Source organism: Alligator sinensis, unplaced genomic scaffold, assembly GCF_000455745.1.
Source record: "Alligator sinensis unplaced genomic scaffold, ASM45574v1 scaffold642_1, whole genome shotgun sequence".
Classification (NCBI taxonomy): domain Eukaryota; kingdom Metazoa; phylum Chordata; order Crocodylia; family Alligatoridae; genus Alligator; species Alligator sinensis.
Window position 1 is genome coordinate 1483936 of NW_005842289.1, and position 5599 is coordinate 1489534.

Below are 5599 nucleotides of genomic sequence, written 5' to 3' on the forward strand. Positions count from 1 at the left end.
CAGAGTCTGGTGTGAAGATCAGTGCTGTGGTATTGAACAGCAACATCCCTGCATAGGGAGCAAGACAACAGCCTTGGAGGTGCAGTGCAAGGTCCTCTGTCTTCATTTAATTTAAATCTCTTCCCTCCTGCTGAGAGTTCAGCCCCAGCTAACCATGTTGAAGATCAGTGGATCACAACCTCATCTTCCCATTGGAGACTCGGCATAAGAAGCTGCATCATTCACGTGGAAGCACTACTGAACCACCTTTAAGGTTGCAAAGTGAAGCCCTTAAAAACCAGGAAATAGCTGCAGGAAGCTTGCATATGCAAACCATTAACTTCATCCCTTTGCACATAAACACTTTTAAAGTATATTCTGACCTTTTGCTGCCTCCGCTCTGTCCAGCCACTGAGACAAAGGCAGAATAAATATAAAGCAGTGTAAAATACTGTCAGGTCAGTACTCTCTCCTCACTCTCAAGAGAGTGTTATACAGTCATTTAACAGAGGTGTCCTTGGTGACAAACAGAGGAAACAGTGGGCAAGCAGGTCTATAGTCTTTAGCTGTAGAGTCCCATGAGTTCTTCAGGCCCCAATACAGCATAAATTCCTACACAGGACTGAATCTAAGTACATGCTTTGAAGGACTCAAAAATCCATGTATACGTGAAGTGCAGCCCCAAGAAACCAGAGTGCATGTCTGATCAGTCATTTAAGTCTTGTAACTCAGGTGACTCATAGATAGTTTCAGCTGTGAAGCTAAAAGCTGTTCATGCTCAAGTGGAAGTACGATTAAGTCTCCATTTTCCAGCCTGAAGAGTTTCAGTGAAAAAGAACATTTTGAGAAATTAATAACTAGGTGAAGAGAGGAATTTCACAGAAATAATCTCACAACACTACAGGGCTCCAGACCGCTGCAGTCAGAACTTCTGAGTTCAACTGCATCACTGGACACTTACCTTATTGGTCACTGATAATTTGGGACTCCTGAGCAGGATTCACTGTTGATTCTTTTTAATCTGATGGTTATGAATTTTCTTTTTGTGTTGTGGTGTCCTTTAAACCACTTGTCTACTCCAAGTGGACAATAAATTATTAGCTGAAGTTATAACTTTGTTACTCTAATTCAGGGGTAGGCAACGTTTGTAGCTGGAGTGCCAAAAAACTGCAATGTCTACCTTGTAAGGTGTTGGAGTGCCGGTATGCCAGAAAAAACAAAACGGGTAGGGAGGGGGTACATGGCAGGATGCACTGCATATTAATATAGTTAATAATCATAAATGTTGGTTTGCTCATGGTAAATACCAGGTTTTCTAAAAATTCTAAACCTGGTGACATAAATAAAACTTCATATACTATCTTTGCTCTTGTGTATTCTTTTTTGTTAAGCATGTTGTGATGACAGGAAACAGAGAGAAAGAGGGGAAAAAAGAGAGAGAAGAGAAAGAAAAAAGAAAGAAAGGGAAAGAAGAGAAAAAATGGAAGAGGTAAAGAAATAAAAGAAAAGGAGAAAAAGAAAAATAGAAAAAGAGAAGAGACAAAAAGAGAAAAAACAAAAGGAAAAATAGAAGAGAAAGAAAAAAAAGGAGAGAAAGAAGAGACAAAGCGGGGAGAGAAAAAAGAGAAAAGAAAGAGAGGAGAGAAAAAGAGGAGAGAGAGGAAAAGGAAAAAGAGAAAGAGGTGTGTCCCTTGCCCCTGATGTCTCCCACTGCTACTGGCTGTGGCTTGGGCTGCTGGTCCAGGGCAGTGTCCAGCGGAGGGAGGCAGCGACACCCCAGTAGCAGCCACCAGGGCTGGGGTGCTCAGGCCTCCCCAGTGGTCCCAGAGTGGGGGAAGCCTGGGCCCAGGGCTGGGAAGGAGAGCTTGGGCAGACGGATGCCCCCCGTCCCACCGGGGTGGGGGCAGTGCCAGGACCAGGTGCTCGGGGAAGGGCCATAGATTCATAGATTGTAAGGCTGGAAGGGGCCTCGGAAAATCATCAGGTCCAGCCCCCTGCACCAAACAGGAAATATGACCCCAGCAAGGTGACCGTCCAGTCTTCTCTTGAAGATTTCCAGGGTAGACATTCGTACCACCTCTAGAGGGAGCTTATTCCACAGTCTGGACACACTAGTTGTGGAGGGGTTTTTCCTAATGTTGAGCCTGAAACAGTCTTCCAGGAGTTTGTGACGATTACTCCTAGTTTTCCCCAGGGGTGCCCTGGTGAACAGTTGTTCACCGAGCGATGTACACCTCTAATGTAGCAGCAAGCTGCTACTAAGTCCCCCCTCAACTTCCTTTTTTTCAGGCTGAAGAGTCCCAGATCCCTCAGCCTTTCCTCGTATGGCTTGCCGTGCAAGTCTCTGATCATACCAGTGGCCCTTCTCTGGACTCTCAAGCTTTATCATGTCCTTATCAAAGTGTGGTGCCCAGAACTGGATGCAGTACTCCAGCTGCGGTCTCACCAATGCCGAGTAGAGTGGGAGAACGGTGTTGCTACAGCATCGCACTGCCGGCTCACGTTCATACTGTGGCCTATTATTACCCCCAGGTCCCTTTCATTCGTAGTGCTGGTCAGGTTGGCATTGCCAAGCCTGTAGGTGTGCAGGGGATTGTTTGTCCCCAGATGGAGGACTTGATATTTCTCAATGTTGAACTTCATCTGGTTCCGATCCACCCAACTTGCCAGCCTGTCTAGGTCTGCCTATATCTACAGCCTACCTTCAAGCGTGACCACACTTCCCATAACTTGGTGTCATTCGCGAACTTGGCCAGTGAGCTCTTCACCCCCGCACCAAATCATTGATGAAGATGTTAAAAAGCACTGGACCAAGCACCAACCCCTGTGGGACACCACTGGCCACTTCCCACCAAGATGATACAGATCTGTTCATTAGACCTCTCTGGGTCTGCAGCCAGTTTTCTATTCACCTGACTGTCTCGCGGTTAAGCCCACAGTCTTTCAATTTTCTCATGAGAACATCGTGGGATACCAGATCGAAGGCTTTTTGGAAAGTCAATCTCCTCTCTCTTATCCAGGTGGCAAGTCACTTGATCGTGAAAGGAGATGAGGTTGGTAACACAAGACCTGCCCATAATGAAGCCATGCTGGCTGTCGTTCAGAATCCTACCTTCTGCAAGCCTATCGCACATAGATTCCTTAATGAATTGTTCCAGGATTTTCCCTGGGATAGAAGTTAAGCTACTTGGCCTATAGTGGCCCTCTTCCAGTCCTTGGGGACCTTCCCAGAGCACCACGAGTTTTGGAAGAGATTCGCCAGGGATTCTGTGATTACTTTGGCCAGCTCCTTCAGCACTCTTGGATGAAATTCACCTGGCCCTTCTGACTTCTATACGTCCAGTTTCTTTAATTGAGGGATCCTGGTTTTCCATGATAAAAAATCACAAATTTTCTGATAAAAGATTGCAAATTCTCTGATAAAAATCCCAAAATCCATGGTTAAAATTAAATGCCCCCCACAGCCCTACTGGTGTCTCTTACTCCACCACAGCCACCCAGCCCTGCTTGTTCCCCTTGCCCTCCACCCACAACCCCTTGCTCCCCAGCTCTGCTGGAGGGGGCCCCCAGATGCCAGGACTATGGGGCCAGGGACCCAGGTCCACAGCCCCCTGCCTCCAATGGAAGGCAGCAGCTGCTACAGCAGGAGCACAAACTGGCTCCCCCCCTGCTGCTGCCGGCAGGGCCAGCTCCCAGTGATAGCGTGAACTCCTAGAGGGCAGGGGAAGCCTGCGCCTCCCAGATCTGTGTGGGGGGTGGGGGCAGGGTGGATGTGCACTGCCCCTGTGCATGCAGAGGAAGTGTGGCCAGGGCAGTACAGAGCTTGCAGTGGCAGGCAGCTTTCGTACGTGGCCCCACTGTGCCCTCCCGTGCCAGTAGCACGCGCTGCACTCTGGAGAGCCTGGGGGAGGGCAGCTGCCTGCTCCCGGCCGGAGTGCTCGGCTGGCTGGAAACCCCTGCTGCTCTCAGCCAGCTGCAACAACCCCTCCCCCCCACCCCAGCTGGAGTGCCCAGCCAAGGAGTGCCCAAGCTGGCTGGGGGCTGAGGGAGCGGGGAGGTTTGTAGCCGGCTGAGAGCAGCTGGGGTTTCCAGCCAGCCGAGCACTCCAGCGGGGAGCAGGGGGGCTGCAAACCCCCTAGCCAGCTTCCCCCCCAGCCCTGCCCCACAACCCCCAAGCCCCACTTACCTCCAGCAAGAAGAGTGAGCCTGAAGCAGTCTCCGGTAAGTGAGTGTTGGGCCCTGCCTTTCCCCATTCCCTTCCCCTCCTGGCAGGGTTGAGGGTTTCCCTGCCCCTTTTGCAAACAGCTCCTGGAGGCTGGAACTCAGCCAACCTGCAGAGCTCTTTGCAAAAGGCGGAAATCCATGGGTTTCTCTTCTAAAAGGGAAAATCTATGTTTTCTCTGATACAAATGGGAAATCCGTGTTTTTTTCTGTTTTTCCGTGGGAAATGGAAAACCAGGATCCCTGTGATCACACACCAGTTCTACGGCAATAGTAGGAAGGCAGTCATTTGAACCCTGCTCATTCTGTACCCTAGCTGGTGTGATTTTCCCCTTGGCCCAGTGAAAAACCAAAGCAAAGTAGTCATTCAGGAGTTCAGTTTTCTCCTAAGTGCCAGTGACTAGCTGTCTTGAGTTGTTGAGCAATGGCCCCACACTCCCATTTGTTTTTCTCCTGTTTCCTACGTACCTAAAGAAGGACTTCTTGTTGTCCTGGATTCCCATTGCTAATTTTAGTTCAGTTGCCACCTTAGCTTTTCTAATCTGATCCCTACAAGTGTGGGCCATTGCTATATAGTCCTCCTTGGGGGCTGTCCCTGTCTTCTATTGACTACACTTTTTTCTTAAGAGGACCATGATTTCCCGGTTTAGCCAAGAGGGTTTCCCAGCCCTTTTGCTACCTTTCCTCTGCATGGGAATGGACTTCCATGTTACCTGTGGGGAAGGGGGAGCCAGGCTCCATACTCCACTCCATCGCAGCAGCCACCACCTCCCAGAAGCTGCAGGCCCAGGTCCCTGGCTCTATTGCCCTGGCAGCTGGGGGCCACTTCTGGATAGCCCAAGCCTGCAGTGGGCAGCCCACACCCCGCCCTGCACACAGATTTGGTGGTTACATGCCCCCCTGGGAGTGCGTACAGCAGTGGGAAACCAGCCCCACCCTCTCTGCCCCCCAGAGGAGCCACTTGTGGCTCTGTCCCGCTCCCCGCCCGGGCCCTGAAGCTGTGCATGGCACCAGACCCCTCCCCTCCCCCCCGCCTCAGCCCTGCCCAGTTCCCTCCCTTCCTCCCTATGGGGGCCTCAAACCCTATCCCCCACCAGACTTACCTGTGGGAGCTGCTTTCCAGGCTGCCTGGTGGCCATGTGCGTGCCCCCTAGGGCAAAACAGCACCATTTTGTTTTGACTTCTGTTTTGCCATTTCGAAGGGACGGTGTTTCATTTTGTCATTTCATTTTGTGACGGGCTGGCTGGCAGTGACTTAGCCCAGGGGTTTTGAAAGGGCAAACAATGATTGGAGGACTTGGGATTCCCTTTCCTCACCAATCTGGTAATGATTTGGACCAGGGGTTTTGAAGGGGTAAAAGGTGATTGGAGGACTTGGGATTCCCTTTCCTCACCAATC

The 5599-nt window shown here is 50.4% G+C and overlaps 1 protein-coding gene across 4 annotated transcripts in view; it reads left to right on the forward strand.

Annotated features, from left to right (window-relative positions):
• The window catches only part of KIAA0895L (KIAA0895 like), a 77582-nt gene that overhangs the window by 43824 nt on the left and 28159 nt on the right, over positions 1-5599 (forward strand). The gene's annotated exons all lie outside the window — the stretch shown is intronic.